This window comes from Sapajus apella, unplaced genomic scaffold, assembly GCF_009761245.1.
Source record: "Sapajus apella isolate SASKATOON/1434 unplaced genomic scaffold, GSC_monkey_1.0 scaffold79, whole genome shotgun sequence".
NCBI lineage: Eukaryota > Metazoa > Chordata > Mammalia > Primates > Cebidae > Sapajus > Sapajus apella.
In genome coordinates this window covers 2,835,517-2,853,552 of record NW_022437019.1, presented here as the reverse complement: position 1 = coordinate 2,853,552, position 18,036 = coordinate 2,835,517, and the positions used below count along the sequence as shown (strand labels likewise).

General features: G+C 37.0%; 1 protein-coding gene across 10 annotated transcripts in view; it reads left to right on the top strand.

Moving 5' to 3' along the window:
* TENM2 (teneurin transmembrane protein 2) overlaps positions 1-18,036 on the top strand; it is a 1,283,391-nt gene that overhangs the window by 695,017 nt on the left and 570,338 nt on the right. The gene's annotated exons all lie outside the window — the stretch shown is intronic.

The window sequence follows — 18,036 nt, the reverse complement described above, 5'->3', positions numbered from 1 at the left end:
TGCATTTACTCAACTATATAGGAGAGACTAGGAAACCCTGGCACTATCCCAAGTATGTAGGTTTATAAAGTCCCCTGTGGCCGGGCGCGGTGGCTCAAGCCTGTAATCCCAGCACTTTGGGAGGCCGAGGCGGGTGGATCATGAGGTCAAGAGATCGAGACCATCCTGGTCAACATGGTGAAACCCCATCTCTACTAAAACTACAAAAAATTAGCTGGGCATGGTGGCGTGTGCCTGTAATCCCAGCTACTCAGGAGGCTGAGGCAGGAGAATTGCCTGAACCCAGGAGGCGGAGGTTGCGGTGAGCCGAGATCGCGCCATTGCACTCCAGCCTGGGTAACATGAGTGAAACTCCGTCTCAAAAAAAAATAAAATAAAATAAAGTCCCCGTCACCAAATTAATTAAAGGGACTCTTTCATTTGCCTGTCTCCACCCACCCAAATATGACAATAAACGTGTAATATCGTAACTTTTTTCTTCTTTCCCCACCATTTGAATTAAGCCTTTAGACTCATAGTTATCAAAGTATACAGGGTATAGAAGAAAGGCATCACTCATATGATTCGGTCTGACACACACATATCCCACCCCATAGCTCTGTAGCAGTGCTTTATGAGGACACTGTGAATTAAAATGAAGTTTATGTTGAGACTATTTTACTGTTATATAATGGCCCTGACATAAAAGGAGAAGCATTTGAGAGTCCATCAGCCAAGGAGTAAGCTCATATTTATTTAGCATAGTCATAAAACAGGTTAGGTAGCAGTCACTCACACTATTATTTTGAATGGAAGAATTTTATAACCTGACGTTTTAACATTTTTCTCAAGCCTAGCTAAAATCAGAGTCATCGGTAGACTCTATTGAACTACACAGGGTGGGCCCCACTGCAAGACTCATCAACAGCTTGAGTAAGGCCCAAGCTGGAATATATTTTTAGTCAAATCGAGTGATTTGATATCCAGCTAGGCATAAGAACCATGAAACTAGACTTATACAAAGAAGTATTATATTTTATAGTGATATTTTATTTATGTCTTTATGAATAAGTGTGTATTATATTTATAAATATCCATTTATTATTTTATGTTAATCCATTTAGAACATCTATAATAAAGTTATGTTCTATATAAATAAAATCTTTAGCTATAGTTATATATATATTTATAGCTGCAGATTTTATATATATACATATGTTTTATATATATATATATATCTCTACAGAAATAGAAAAAGAACAAATATTTTACACAATTCCTGAAGGATGCATTCTGCTTGTTATAATATGAAAGTTATTATTTTTTAATTTTTATTTCTTTTTTTTAAAAAAAAAAAAGAAAATAAGTAACTTTCTTCTCAAGTCTTAACAATGAATTTAGATCCCGTAGCTATTTTTAAAAAATTACTTCATATTTCTAAATGGCTAAAGAGAATTTTGAAAGTTTCCAACACAAAGCAATGATAAATGTTTGATATAATGGATACACTAATTAGTTTGATTTTATAATTAAAAAAAAAAAAGATGTACAGATTCTCAGGTTCCACCCCAGACCCACTGAATCAGAAAAAAAAAAAAAAAGAAAGTTATGAATTCTCTGGGATATAAACATTTCGATAGTCATGGTAATCATCTTTTATGAAAGTCATTCCATGTGCAGTGTGCTGAGATAGATGTTTTTCATGCATTATCTCTCTTAATCCTCACAACAAACCTGTGAAACTAGTGCTTGCATTTCTGCTCTAATGTAATATACGCATTCTTTAAAAATCTTGCAATGCAAAATTATGCAATGAAAAGAAACCAGGATGATTTATAGTAAACCTGTGTTAGAACAGACCATTCAAAACCTATACAAACTGGTCACTAGGACATCAGCAAAACAGTGACAATTTTATAAAATAACACACTGACAGTATCATAAATTTCTAATTCATTTGTGTTTGTGTATATTTGTACTTGTGTGTGTATACACACACACATATACACATATATATATAACTATTAATATATGTATCTTTATATTATTAACATACATACTTTTAATTTTAAAAGGTAGATTGATTAGGTATATATATCTTTATTTTATTAATACCTATTAATTATTTATTAATTAAATACCTTTAATTTAAAAAGATAGATGGATTAAAACCTGATTCAATATACACCTTTAACAAAATAAAGATAAATTTATTAGAACCTGATTCAATATAGATTTATCCCCTTAACATAAAACTGAGATAGATCCAAGCATGTGACCTTCTAGTGATCTAACCTCAAGTACTAGAGGAGTGAATGGATCACGTTCATACCCCACAGTCACGCTTCCTAACCCATCATTCCTCTTAGTCAGTCTTTCAATAGAAGCTTAGAATCAAATAATCGTAGGTGATACTCTCTGAAGAAGGTTTGGAATTTCAGTATATTCCATTGGTTATTTAAAGTAGCTCTGTGTGATCCGAAAATCAAACTGGGTGCTAGCGTGGTGGATTTCTAAATGAAAGTTTACTTTCACAGATGTGAGTACAGGTGTTCATGCAGGCACCTATTTCTCAGAAAAGGACTTTTGACAAATGATTGACCCAAGGACAAAAGAACAAGAGTGGCATGACAAATCATTCCAACAGAAAAACTTTGCTAAGGAAAGCTACTGAAAAGTAAGCCAAAAATTAGTTCTACCCTTCTGCCTTATCTGCCAGGCAAAGAAAAAACATGTGATGATTTTCCTTACTCTTAATAGCTCATAAGAGGAGCCATGCCAGCTTCTCTGGAGATACCAGCCCAACCTACCTTCCAACCCCTAACACACACCCAGAATTCCAAAAGATTCCAATATCTTTAAGGCTTTGTATAAAAAGCATTAAACAATCATGTCTGTTATGGCTTATAGCAGTGGTACCAATGTGTAGATGCCGCTTATTATATGGCATTTCTACACATGTACCTATATGTAAGACTTCATAAAGTAATTTAAATTATACTTTATTATTTAAAATCTTTCAGATTTGGGGTAATGGAAAATGTCTACTATGTATTGTTCCGCATCGTTTTAATTTTTGCAATGTGTGTATACTGTTTCAATAATCATAAAAATAATACAGGGATTTTAATTTTAGCATAAAAGATGGTTTCCACTAACAGTTTTATTTGACCTAACCCCTATACCAAAATACGTTTGCTCAGTACTCAGTGAGAAGGATGCTGGTCCTCTTAGTTGTCCACTGGGAAAATTCTCTGAAACATGATTTGTCTCTACTAAGCCCTTGGCATTTGTTCCTTCAACTAATATGTATAGAACATCCTCTATGTACACTATATGTCAAGTACTTGAGAATGTGGTGGCCAGGTTCAGTGTTTAGCATACTAGATGCTTGTGGGGGCATCAGAGGATAATAGTCAATGATTGAAAGGAAAATCCAAATCACTGCTCAAATACTCACTTTCAGGCTGGTGGTCTCAGAAAAGGGGGTCAAGTTTAAAGACCCCAATTGAATCTACAGCTTCTATTAAATTTGAACCCTAGGGACACCTTTTCTCCAATACCTTATTTTTTTTGAGTGTAGAACAATTCACATTATATACACCCTTCTATTGACCTGTCTCTTTGAACCCTGCAGGCACTTGACAACTAATGAATAAAATAATATTGTGTGCTCTTGGGGCTACTGCAGTCTCTTTTGTGTCTATAAAAGCTCTTATTTTTCCAGCAACTGGGAGAGGATACAACATGGAGAGAGGCTGTGTAGAATAACTGTGATAGCATGGGCTAAACCCCGGGGGCACTAATGACATTGTATCCACAGAGCAAAGTTAGAATGTTCTATAATGATGTCATTAGACTCCTGAAAAAGCTATCTTACTGCTGACTAGAATTTCTCCATCAGATTCTCTTTAAAAGAGGAATAAACTCCAGGGTGTGTATCTGTGCATGGGTATTGACATTGAATAGCTGCCTCCAGTCACTCTGCTGAAACTGGCTGACCTTCTTGCATGAGGTTTAGTCAACTCAGCTGCCTATTCGATGAAGACAAATGAATTTCCAGGATTATGCCGGTCAGGTCAGGTCACCTGAGGTCAAAAACTGATTATACAGTCATTCCATCACCTTTGTTCTACCTGGGTATCTTTCAACGTTTATTCTTTAGGTTCTCACCTCTGATTTGGTGCCCCCAAAATGTTTATTCCTGTGAAAGTGCATATGCAAGTCAAATACAGAAACCCACAACTGATGCCTCTAACACATTCAAAATTTTTCCCATGGAGGCAGATATGTAAAACCGACAGTCAAAAACATATATTTGAAAGGCAGAATTGTAATAAGTGATAACTAATAATAATTTTTGACAGACATTAAAAATGTGACACCAAGTTTCTACTGCTTATAACTTGACCTTGGGCAAGTTACATCATCTCTGTATGTCTTAGTTTTCTCACCTGTCAAGTGGGGACATTAATAGCACCTCCCTCTTGGGGTGGATCAAGTGAGATAAAGATTTGAAGTACTTAGTAAGTATTCAGAATGTGGAACGTGCCTGAGTGCCTGTATGTGAACTTTCATCAGAGGAGCATTAGCTTATAGAAATGTCATCTTTCTAAATGCAGAATTTAGCCTGTGTTTCTGTACTAGCTGGTCACATTGTCAGCACTGAAGCTTTTATAAATGTCCCTCTAGCAAACCACCAGAATTTTTACATTGTTGGGCTCTGTTGAAGCTCTAGCCACAGACAACTCCAAATTTGCATTTCTCACATTTGCCTTCTTCATTTCACTGTCTCAAAAAACAAATGCGAGAAAGTAAATCTTCAACTTAGAACATCCATTCTGTCGAACTGATGTGCTGTCTGATGAATGGTGAGAAAAAAAGAAACACGTCACCCCAGGAATATGTAACCTCTCTGAAAATATCAAGTAAGCCCAATGCCAATATAATATAATGAGATTTTGTAAGTGCTTATATTCTAATGAGATTGGCATGGTTTATTAATGGGCTGTGCCTCTTATGAATTGGGAAAACACAATGTCTTGTTTCCTGTGATTTGGTATGATACACAAAGTCTTTTGATATCTGCTGATATTTAAATGAACCCGAAGATGTAAAATTTGATAGTAAATTGTTGCATGAAGTTCTCGAGAAGAGAGAAAAGAATCTATTTTCAGACAACAGTGATCCTCGGCTTCCATTAATCTTTGACTCTAAAATTCTATGAACCCACAGTACATATTTGTACGATGTGGCTGATGCACACTTTGAAAGGCTAGGTCTCAGTGTTTAACGAGTTGCTATTGCTATGTTCCAGTGTCACCAGGACTGCCTGGCTTTAATCAAGGTATCCCTGGAGTCGTTTGAAAACAACCATTTACAGAAACTTGGGGCATACTCTTGACCACATGATTTAATGACTTTATAAGGGAGGTAATCTTGCACAGGGGATAATGAAGTTAGGATCCCAGCCCTGCTACTTAAAATTTGGTGGCCTTATTTCAGGGTCCGTATCTTTCTATCAACATAGTAGGAAAAATAATAGTACCTAGCTCAAGAGGAGTAAATGAGACCTGGTACATGTCCAGAATTCCAACATAAGCAATTGTTATGTTAAGTCAGAGAGTCATGTTTTCATATAGGCAGCACCAGAAAAATGTTGTTAGATCCAAATAATACTTACACAGGGAATTTATCTTTCCTCTGCTTTCCCACATTACACCTGTTAACTGTACACTCCTCAGGTTATTTGGGTAGTACATAAATGTCAGAGATCAGTCTGACTTTCAAAACATTAGGAAAATTTACCTACTCCGTGAAGCCTGACGATGACCTAGAACGGACAATGGGAACTCCCAAGCCCATTCAAGAAGCTAGATTTTTTGAAAGCCATATCATCTAAGCCATGGATCACCGTAACAACTCTTTATTTACACAGCACAGTCATTCCACTCATGGTCAAATTTTCCAGAAATATACAGATGTTATAGATATCACTGTTTTAGAGGTAGGTCCATGCTATTAATCTTTGATTATTAATATATTTTTCTACCTCTGCTATCTTCAACTTATACTGCAGCCCGTTTCTTTACCCAGATTTCTTTTGCTTTGAAATTAACCATCTTTATCTCACTCATTATTCCCCTTCTTTACTCATTCTTCTTATCCATTGCTAATTGATTATCCCGTAAACCCACTGTCAAAAATAAAAAGGGAAGATGTGGTTCCTGGTTTAATTAGGAACATGCAGTCTGGGGGAAAAGGGAAAACTCAACACACCTGCTCTTTATACTTACTTCTAATACCTGGTACTCAAGAGAACTTTGACAAATCAGAAAATGAACTTGAAAATGTGTACAAAGCAATACAGCAAGTATAAAGCTATCCTGTCACAAACAGAATATATACATTTGTATCTGCTCAGGAAAAGAATGATCACAGTTAAGGGGTTTCATTAAGAGAAAGAAGACTTCTCTTAATGTGAAAAAAGAGAAGAATGCATCTGTTTCAGGAGCTAAAAAAGCAGCTTTGGGATGACAGTTTTTATGCAAAGTGACTGCTACCTGCTGCTTTATTCTGCATTCATCTCTCATAAATAATATGTTTTTAATAATCCACTGTATCTTTTGTTGGAACAATGCTTCCTAGAATTAAACATATATTTCCCTCACTTTCAAAAGCCCTTGAAAGCATTGTGATTATCCTGGGTCTTTCTTTGTGACTCTTATGTGTTTTGTCATCAAGAAAAAGCCAAGCTAATTAAACTATATGAGGACAGTGCACCTGCAGATGACCTCCTAAAGTCAGCTGCTGGCTATAGGTAATTCTCTCAACTAAATGTATGCATGTTGGACAATAAGGGCACAAGGCGGTCAGTGGCCTTTCCCTCAGTGGCCACTCCATTCAGACTCTTCCATCTGCCTTTCCACATGTGGAGGACAAAGGAATGTCATCAAGTCTCTTTTTCAGTTCTTAGCCCAAGAGCGAACCCCTGTTTAATAATATCCCAGTGTTTCTAGTTACCCCAAGGCAATAATATAACCTGAAATGATTCCCTAAACAGAGTTTATTTTAATTATTCCTAATGATAAGCAAAAATTTACCAGTTCTTTAAAGCAAATAATCGCATTTGCTTTGAATATGTTATTAAGCATATTGCTTGTCACACCACATGTAAAGATCTTCTTTACAGAGATCTGCGAGGAAACATTTCTTAGGACAGTACTGGAATAGATGAGGTAAAGAGCAACTGCTTTTTTTTTTTTTTTTGTCTTTTTAAGACATTATTATTTGTTAGAATGATAGTATGTCTCGGTTTCTCTTGGTTGGTAGGCAAATCAGAGCTAACATTTTGCTGCCTTCCATCAAAATGTGTCAGAATACACTATGGCATGTATTCTGTGTACTAACCTTACCTGTTTTCTTTTTGCTTTTTCAACTTTTATTCACCACCCATGAAGCATCATCATTTTGCAAAATCTCGCTTTCGACATAGATTTCTATAGGAAGGCTCAAGTGGTTTTGGGGACCATTAATTTCTAAAATATAGTTTATATATATTTAATGTGATATTGATATAGGATAATTATATATGATATTTATATAATGATAATTTGTATACTTTTATATTTAATTACAGAAAATCCTACAAACCCATTTATTAAATGATCAGAGATTCTAAGATAAGTTTGAATAGAATATGGATCACATTACTAATTTCTCTTCCCCAAATTTAACACATCCAAGCTACGACATTATTTATTATATAGAAGAAGGAGAAATAGTCTAACAGTTCATTAATAGGCAATTGGTTAAATAAATTGATATGTTGATGTAATAAAATAATATGTGACTGCTAAAATCTTGATATACAATAATATTTAAAGACATGGAATTATATTGTGATAAATTTAAAATAACAGGTCCCAGAGTAGTCTCTGACTGTTTCTGTTATGAGCAAGAATAGATTTTAATACACATACAAACACATGGAGAAAAGGTTAAAAATATCTGCTGTAAAATTATTACTATCTCCAGATAATGGAACTCCAGGTGATTCGTCTATTTCCTCTATTTTTTGTGACTTTTATTTTGTATTTTCTAATTATCTACGATGAACATATGTTATATTTGTAATCAGGGAAAAGTAAATGTCTTCATTTGAACCACTTCTTGTTATCACATATAGTGGATTAGTTCTTCTTTTCAAAATAAGCCATTAAAAAGGATTCTTAGACACTCAATGCAGGGCCTCTTTTACTTCAGTGGCAATGGTATAGTGCCTGCAGATTGGTAAAAATAGCTAATAAGCAGATTCTGTGCACAGATGTAGCCTTTTCTTCCCTCTGTCCCCCCACTGGAGTCTGTGCTTCTGTCACAGCGCTTGTTACTTTGAAGTCCGACTATTTGCTTATTATCCTTTGATTCCAGCCCCAGCCACCCATTAGAATGCATCTCATTTGAGGGCAAAGATGAATCCCATTTTTAGGCATTCTATAAATGTTTGTGGAGTGAGTGAGTGCATGACTGAGTGGAAGTAAAAAAAGAAGAAACCCTTGGTGCCAATCAGGCCAGAATAGCAGCAGACAAGACACCTTCTCTCGCAGCCAATTTTCTTGGCTGACTTTGTCTGTATAATTGCTTCAAATCTGTATTTTCTCTACCTATCTAGCTTCCGCCTAAATGTTGAATATTGTATTTTCCCTCAAAGAATGTCAATAAAGATTTTATTTTTTTCAATTACTGTTGCCGAGAATGTTTCCCTTTAGGAAAACTAAAATTTAATAACTTTTCTTCGGCAAAGTTGACGATCTCTTTATTCTCGCCGTGATGACTGTAGTCAATCAGGAGTCAGTTGGAAGCCGAGCTGAACATAAAGTGATTAAAAGAAAACCAAAACACAAATGCACCCTCTTGAAAACCTAATCACATTATGAAGCTCTAAGCATGAGTTATGAGGTAGCTGTGGCTGGCTAGGTTTTGATGAAGTACCCATAATTTCATATCAGCTGCCACAGGACTTTCTGACTTCTCTCTAACTTTAAAATGTGATTTACCCTGTTATCACCTACTTATACAGTCTTCAAGATCTACCTAGGAATAAATAGTATTAATAATATTCTAAGCTGTGTTGCTGTAAGATTCTTATGTTTCCATATTCATACGGTAAAATTCAAATGATATAGAAAAATAAAGTAGGTAATGCATTAGATTTCAAAGCTCTGGCTGTTAAAATAAAAGCATTTTCTCAATGCAGAAATCCTGGCATGAATTCATATGTTATCAACAAGCACTGTAGATGTACTTCTTTTGAAAATACGTACATTATTTTTATTCACTTTAGATTAGGAGTAATTTGATTTACTTTAAGTTAAGCAGGTATGTGGTTGTGATTAATTTTAACATAATATATTAATAATTCCACTCTTAACCAGTTTTTTCAACTTGTACTGCATGCAAATCTTTACCCTTAAAAGGGTAATTTAATAGGAAAATCTTTGAAACTAATTTCTCAGGCAGTTTTCCTGAAACATGTTATTAGAAATTGATACTTTGACATTATAAGCAGTGTAGATTTCTATTGTGGATCAGTATTCTGCAGAAAGAGTTGTATTATATTGATGAAGAATCTGAAATATAGTCAGTGTCTCTACATGTAGGAAAAGGAAGACCGAACCTTCTTGCAGTGTTCACCTGGCACAGGCTGAGAGCTTTTCTAAGATGAATGAAGCATTATGCCCCATCATGGTGGCAGTGCTTTTTAAGTCAGCTCTTTTCATTGGCCAAGATAACCTTTATTTTTAAGTGAACACGCTTCTTATAACCATCTGGTTAAGTGTCATCAGTCTGTCTCTGCATTACCCTCTCTTTTCCTTGTTAACTCCTTGCCCTGTGTCTTTAAGATGCAGGGTTTGGAGAAAGTATTTCCCAGGCTGTGGTGGGCTTTCCCTCTCAGTGCTCCCATAGGCTTTGCAGCTGAACTCTTTAATTCATCACTCCATCTTCCAACCAATACTGAGCCCATTTAATGCCATACACAGTACTTGGCACTGGGCATGGTGATAAAATATGATGCCTGCCTTTGTATGACTTATGGACTTTCAGAAAAAACAGGTATAAGTAGGGACTTTTGGGAAAAAAAAACATGCCCTAACATAGAATAAGTTAAAACATATCCCTAAGAAAGAGTTGGAGGGACAGTTTTCCAGGTAAAAAGACATTATAAAGATTGGGGACAGATGAAGGAGTTGTGGTTCACAAGTCAGAAGTTGCAGGCCAGAGAGACAAGGCTAGAAATGAAGTGGGGAGATTGAAAAGGCAGAGATATTGGGAAGTCCCCTAAATGACAGGTAGGTTGTTATCTTAAGGACCAAGAAATATCTTAAGCAGGGAGTGACATGAAGAGATGCACAGTTTAGAAAGCTTAGTTTCCCCAAGGTGTGGAAAATAAATAGACAGGACCTAGCTGAGAAGCTGTAGATGCTGTAAACCAGATGAGAGAGGACAGTGGCCCAAACTAGCAGAAGAGTGTGGAGATGCAAAGTACTGGACTGAGGCCAGTAGTGCTTAGGAAATGGCAGGACTTCTAGATACAAACCTGTATCAACTACACATCCTTGTCATTCCACATTACAATTGCTTATTTTGCTAGATCCCCTGTGTAACTGAGTTTTTTATAGGTGCTTTTATAAATCTGAAACCGAACTCACTACTTAACACATTTTAAGTGCTTGCTGCACATTAAGGAATAAACCTTGATTGAGTCTATGTCGTAAACTGTCTTTGAATGATGTTGCTGTTAGTGTATCCGTGCCTCTAGAAAACAGTTTCACTGAAATTGTAAGAGAAATGAAGTTGTGATTTGAGTTGCTAACTACGTCATGGTTTTTCAAATTTAATTTTCTGTTTTCACATTTTAAAACAATTATGAAGTCAAACTTCAAAATGGGAAATTTTACTCTATAATTATATATGCTTATGAATTGTTTTAATATGCTACCTGAACTCCATAGTTCAAACCATATTTTCAATACTATTGTTTCAATTATTTCAGAATTTTTCTAGCATCTATATGCACACAGGGACACACATTGTTTTCCTTCTTTTTTTAACAGAAAGGGGATTATACACTACATATAATTGTGTGCCTTGCTTTTTCCTAATGGCATATCATGACTATCTTTCCATTTTAAACATATATCCTAGCCCACTGAACAGCTGCAGCTAATTTCAAAGATGGAAGTACAATGATTTTATTATTCCCCTACTAATGGGCATTTAAGTTATGTCTATTTTATTTGATGTCATAAACAATGATGGAATGAATAACTTTGTCCATATACTTAATTTCTACAGGACAGATACCTAGAATTAGGCTTGCTGAGTGAAAGTATATATGCATATTAAAAGTGCGTGTGCTTGTATGTGTATGTATATGTATATATATATTCATATTCTAACTATATTTGTTTATATACATATACCCATATTCTAATTATGTATATATGTATATGTATGCATATCATAAACCTAATGCACAAAAATGTATGTACACATGCCCAGATTGCCCTCCAAAAAGATTGTACCAATTTGTTATCCCACCGTTAGTGTAGGAGTACCTAGTTCTCCATAGCCTCATCAAAAAACTGGCCAAGGTAGGAAAAACGTTTTCTTCTCTTTCAATTTTATGTGTCTGGGTGAATTCTAGATTTTACTTCCAAACCACTTATTTTCTCTTTAACTACGTTCATTCTGCCATTCTATTATCCAGCCCTACTATTACGCATGTGTGTTTACACATGCATTCTGTGTTCCTTGATGAAAAGAGCAAAAGCAAAAGAGCACACACGCAGAGAGAGAATGCCTTTTCTTTCTTTCCTTCTTTTTTTTGAGACCGAGTTTCACTCTATCACCCAGGCTGGAGTGCAGTGGCGTGATCTCAGCTCACTGAAACCTCTGCCTTCCAGGTTCAAGTGATTCTCATGTCTCGGCCTCCCGAGTAGCTGGGATTACAGGCGCTTGCCACCACACCTGGCTAATTTTTGTATTTTTAGTAGAGATGGGGTTCCACCATGTTGGCCAGGCTGGCCTCAAACTCCTGACCTCAGGCGATCTGCCCTCTTCGGCCTCCCAAAGTTCTGGGATTATAGGTGTGAGCCACCATGCCTGACCAAGAATGCCTTTTCATAGCAACTTGTTATGGATGCAATACTCTCTTGCATTTCTTGTCCTGTAGAAATTAAGTATATGTACAAAGTTATTCATTCTGTCATTGTTTATGACATCATTGTTTATGACCTCTCCCTGAAATGGGAACACGAACTCCAGTGCTCAGTGGCAACAGTGCCTATACCCTTTAGATCAGCAATCCCCTACCTTCTTGGCGTCAGAGGCTGATTTCATGGAAGACAGTTTTTCCACAGATCCTGGGGGCAGGGGGATTGTTGTGAGATGAAACTGTTTCACCTCAGATCATTAGGCATTAGATTCTCATAAGGAGTGCACAACCTAGATCCCTTGCATATGCAGTTCACAATATGCTCCTTTGAGAATCTAACGCCACTGCTGATCTGACAGGAGGCAGAGCGCAGGCTGTAATGCTCGCTCACCATTCATCTCCTGCTGTGTGGCGTGGTTCCCAACAGACGGCCTGGGGTTTGCAGACTCCCAACTCTAGGTGGTATATCCACAGGATTGTCAGGCAAGCTGGGGACCCTGGCTGTAACAGCAAGACTTATAGTATTAGATGCTTGATAAAATATAATCAGGCCTTCTCATAGTTTGTGACAGAGAATAATTATACGTAGTCTTTGCCCTTTGTTGTTTTATCGGTGGGGAGACAAATAATTAACAAAGAGGAAACACAATAATGACACCTTTTTTCCCCTAGGAAAAACTTTCAAATTACCTGTAATGAGACTTTCTTTAAAAATATATCTCTCAAGACATTCCTGCTTTTAGAGTACATGACATCTTTTTAATGTGTTGGATATGTCTGTTACCGTCGTCTCCTGCACTAATGGACGATAATAATGGCAACTACGCTTATTTCTTTCACAGCAGTTATAATCTGTATTAATTGTGTACGTTTGTTTGAGTTGAATATTTATTGCCTATATCCTCCAGTAGCTCTGTGACAGGCAGGACCATGTCTTTTTTTTTATTTCCTGGGCATCAGAAATAAAAGGTCAAGAAAGTAGATTTGGCCCTGGGTGCCATTTTTATATTACTTTGTCTTGGTTGCTCAAAAGAAAGATGGTTCCTGTGATGTCAACTTCCCTCCTGGTTGCACAAATGTCACTAACCTCTTAGGAGAAGAATACTGTTCATGCAGAATAGAATAATGTCCACTACGCTTATCATTAAAAGGTAGAGCGTGGTGTTCTTGTTGTTATATAAACATCTGGTTGAATGTAATAAAATCCCGAAAGCTGCTGATAATTGGGTTTACACGAGAGAATAAACATAGGCTGCATTAGAAATAGCATTGCCATTTTCTCCAGGCCCCAAATAGCATGGTTTCTTGAGATAGGGAAAACCATATTTGTCAGACATGAAATTTATGCTTCTATGAAAGGGGCACCTGACATTATAATGAAACTCACAAAAGCATGGGAAGAGGTTTGGAAGAAAGCAAAATGTTCCAAAGTGTAGAAATAATTGATGAAATCATAATAATGCTAATTTTAATAACAATCAATCTGTGAGTGGCCTGCCGGCTTCACTCTCCAGCACATTGTACTCTTATTTATGATAACTGTAATGTAATTGGAAGTATTTTTCAATTAAAAATGCATGTAGTACTTGGATAAAAGGAATGCATCTTAGGTGGCTGGATGGCCATTGTGCTTGCCTGTGGCTCCCCAAGCTTTCAAAAAGAAGAAATTGCACACTCCATGTGGATGTGGCAGTGGGGAAACCAGAAGGTCTTCTCCTGCAGCTGGCAAAAGAATCACCAGTGCCAGCTTCTCTTCTCTGGTCATCATTCAGTAGAAAAGGATCCAGACCAACACTAAAATTTATTTTGACGAGGAAAAACAGAAAGTACATACCCAGGCCTCTGTGACGAGGTCTCTAATACCCACTGGGTGCTTTTGCATGAGACAGATGGTCTCAGCCTTGGCTACCCATCCCAACTGGTTGATGGTCTTTCCAAATGATGCCACCTGGCTCTTGGTTCTCATGCGGGTGAGCACAGGGGTAGCCTTTGTCTCACATAAGCACAAAGCAGGAGGCTTTTGCATTCTGGAAACTCTCAGTTCATTCTCTGTGCCTTCCACATGAAAAATGCACCACTTTCTGTATCTACCTGATCGAGATTGAGGGCACACACTGACATTTTATCCATGGTGTAAATGAGTAAGTATGTGGGGAGAATGAGTCATGCAACAAATAAAGAAATCTTGTGCTCTCAGATAGAGCTTGGATAGTATGTAAAGAAAGATTTTCAGCCTAAATCTCTTGTCTACTTTTCTGCATTGCTAGATGGGAAACAGAGATAATTTAGTTAAAACATTTTGTTGAGAGAATAAAGAATGCTATAGGCTATTTTAAGGGTATTAAATTATTTTCTTCCCTCACCAGAAGTCTTTTTCCCATTACTAATATGAACAGTAGTAGTTGTTATAGTGTTATAACTGTCCTAATAAGAATACTCGGCCGGGCGTGGTGGCTCACGCCTGTAATCCCAGCACTTTGGGAGGCCGAGGCGGGTGGATCATGAAGTCAAGAGATCGAGACCATCCTGGTCAACATGGTGAAACCCTGTCTCTACTAAAAATACAAAAAATTAGCTGGGCATGGTGGCGCGTGCCTGTAATCCCAGCTACTCAGGAGGCTGAGGCAGGAGAATTGCCTGAACCCAGGAGGCGGAGGTTGCGGTGAGCCGAGATCGCACCATTGCACTCCAGCCTGGGTAACAAGAGCGAAACTCCGTCCCAAAAAAAAAAAAGAATACTCATCTTTACTGAGCACCTACTATATTGAACTATCTTCACATGTACTATCTCAGTTGATCTGTGAATAATCTGTTAATAAATATCCAGGGTCTATTAATATCACTATATCAGAGATGAGAGAAAATGGCAACATACAAAGCTAAACCTGTGAGCCCGAAGGTACATTGCTTGTAAGTGGTAAGGCTAAACTGGGACTCCAGTAAGATCTTATGAAATCTAGACCACTAGCTCTCAATTGGTACTCAATGCTACCTTGGTGGCTCCTATCGTAGGGTCACATTTTAGAAAGAGGCTCTGAGAAACAGGCTCCGATCCTAGGGTCACATTCTAGAAACAGACTCTGAGGACCTCATTTGGAATTGTTAATCATCAATATCTTTAAGCCTTTCTTCTCACTACTGTTGACCTTTTCAGAAAGCAACTTAAAAAGAAAATGGTAAAATATTTGTATCATTGAATATAAGTGATATTTTTGAGAAGTGACTCAAACGTGTAGTTTAAGGGAGAAATTGAAATCATCTGTGAATATAGACAGTTATCTCTTTCTTTTATTCCTACTCAGTGCATGTCTGCCATGCCAAAGTAAACTCTGTCCTCCTATTTTCAGACCCCAAGCCATGAAACTCTGAGTCTTCATATGACCTCTTGAATCAACCAATTAAGCAATATCCTCTTATCCTTTTCCTTCCCCCATCTCGGCCTTCTTTTTCCTTCTGTATTCAACTGTACTCTTTCCTAAAGAATCCCCGACGTGATCCTTCAAACGTTGTTGGGAGGAAATGTATTTTCAACATCTCAGTGGTTGATACTGCTGATTCATTGCTATATCAGTAATTCGTTTTTAGAGAATGTTTACTCCTGTCTTGCACTTAAGAGTTTCTACCTGTTCCCAGTGTGTGTAGAAGTACAAATCTTTATAAGAGTTTATCCTAAACATCATCAAGAGAATCATGTAGTTGCAATTCATGATAAATAGGTTATCTGTAATGACATATGATAGTCTGTGATAGGTGGTTGAAAAGATACGATGTTTCTCTTGCTAACTATAGGGCACATTTGCCTTTCCAAAAATGGTCAAAGGGTAGACAGGGGATGTAGCACCAAGGCTGGGTGAGAGGCCTCATATGCTTTTTCAACTGTGTATGGTTGAGTACCAGCTTGTAGAATCAGTTATCAGCGTGTGGAACAAAACCCTGAGTTTAAATCTAGCACTGCCCCCAGTGATGGTATTACCTTGAGCAAGTCACTTCCACATTCTCATCTGTAAAATGGGAATAATAAAAGTATGTTTCTCATAAGACTGACATAAAGATGAAATAAAATAATGCATTGAAGAGCTTAGGCTAGTGTCTGACACATAACAAGACAGAGTTTATTGATCACCTACTATTATTTGCCAAGATCCACCATACTTGTCTTGTGGCAAAGAACATTTTTGTAAGGATACGTTTGAGATGGATAGTCTATTTCCTTCCAAGATAGGTCCCTGAGTAAGTACACAGCAATCTTTGGATTGCAGAATAAGATGCCTGAGAAGAAATGAATCTTTAAAAATGTTCTACAGCTCCTTTGAACACTCTAAGTCATAAAGACATGCATCATTATTCACCTAAGACAGCACACTTTCCCATCTCCAATCTAAAACATTAGGGAAAGGAAAAGTCATAGGCTCCACAAAAATGGTCTTTTTGCCACTAAGAAGGAATCTGCATTGCTTTAAGCATTTAGGAAAGAAATAGCCTATCTTCTCACAACCTGGACAAAATATGTCCTCAGGTTGGGTTGCAGAATAAGATGCCTGAGATACCTTCCAGGTAGTGTCTGCCCAGTAGTCACTTTGGTTCACTGAGGGCTTTTAAAATGGAAATGTTTACAAAGTAGAAAGGCAGGTAGGGCTCAGCAAAAGTGAGACCAGATGCGTTTCTATGGTAACCTCATTCTGTATCACAAGGGTCAATCTCATAGAATGAGATGATATTCAGAGATATGTTCCGGAATTTTCTTGACTCTCAACCTAACTATTTGGGATTTAAAACATGAAAAAGGATGGGTACTTGGGGTTTGCTGAGATGCCTGGAGCCATTAGAAATGACTTAGACAAATATAGAACCCCCCAAAAAATGAAGCTCCTGACACCTTGGGGGTTCCCTTAGCTTGAGAGCACCATTTCAATTAGATTGGTGCAAAAGTAATTACGTTTCTTGCCATTGAAGGTAAAATTGGTAAAATAATTCACCGAGCACATGTTGAAATCCTGGAGGAGAGAGGGAGGAGCATCATCCAGAATAGCCCCAGCTTCATTCCTAGACTCCCACCTATTGAAAGATCCGTTCTCAGATCTTTATAAACACATTGCCAAATAGGTGTGATTAACAAAAGGGTATCTAGAGTATGGGGAAAGTTATATCTCTGCTGTGATTTGATCATCCAGTGTTTTGCTATTGACCTTATGTGATGTGTTCTCTGGTTACCTCAGAGAAAACTGAATCAGGCTATACTACAGGACTCCAAGAAATGATTGAAGTTTGATTTCTTTAAGTCAAAGATTTTAAATCAAAATGGCACCAAGGTCACATTGTATTTGATTTATTTGCATATTTAGAGAATATATACCTATATGATCTATGTGTTTATTGAGTGTAATTGTCAGTATGCATTTTTTTAAATATGCATATGCACAAAGGTTACGAAGACTCTTGTTTTCTGAAGGAAAAAAGAAGCTGGCTGAATTTTCATCATCAAGTGGAGGAAGGTGAAATGGAAACATTGGGAGAGGGAGCACGTACATGTCCAACTTATTTATCAGGGAAAAACTATTTTTCTACCTGCTTAGTGTTCTCACTTTGTTGCAGGCTCACGTTGATGGATATGCAAGTTTGCTCACTTATTGTGCTAGCATTGATGTTGAGAGTAACCAGATGTTTCAGCTGAGGTATTTTAAAAGAAATTCGGAGTCATCAAGGTACTTTGAGTTTAAAACTTAAAAAAAAAATGCTGTTTTATCCAGCCAATTTTACATTATTTATAGTAGTAGAAATTGGTACAGCAAAAGCAAGTGAAAATTGTTCTTTCTTTTCCTCTCTTTCTCTCCTTTCCCTTT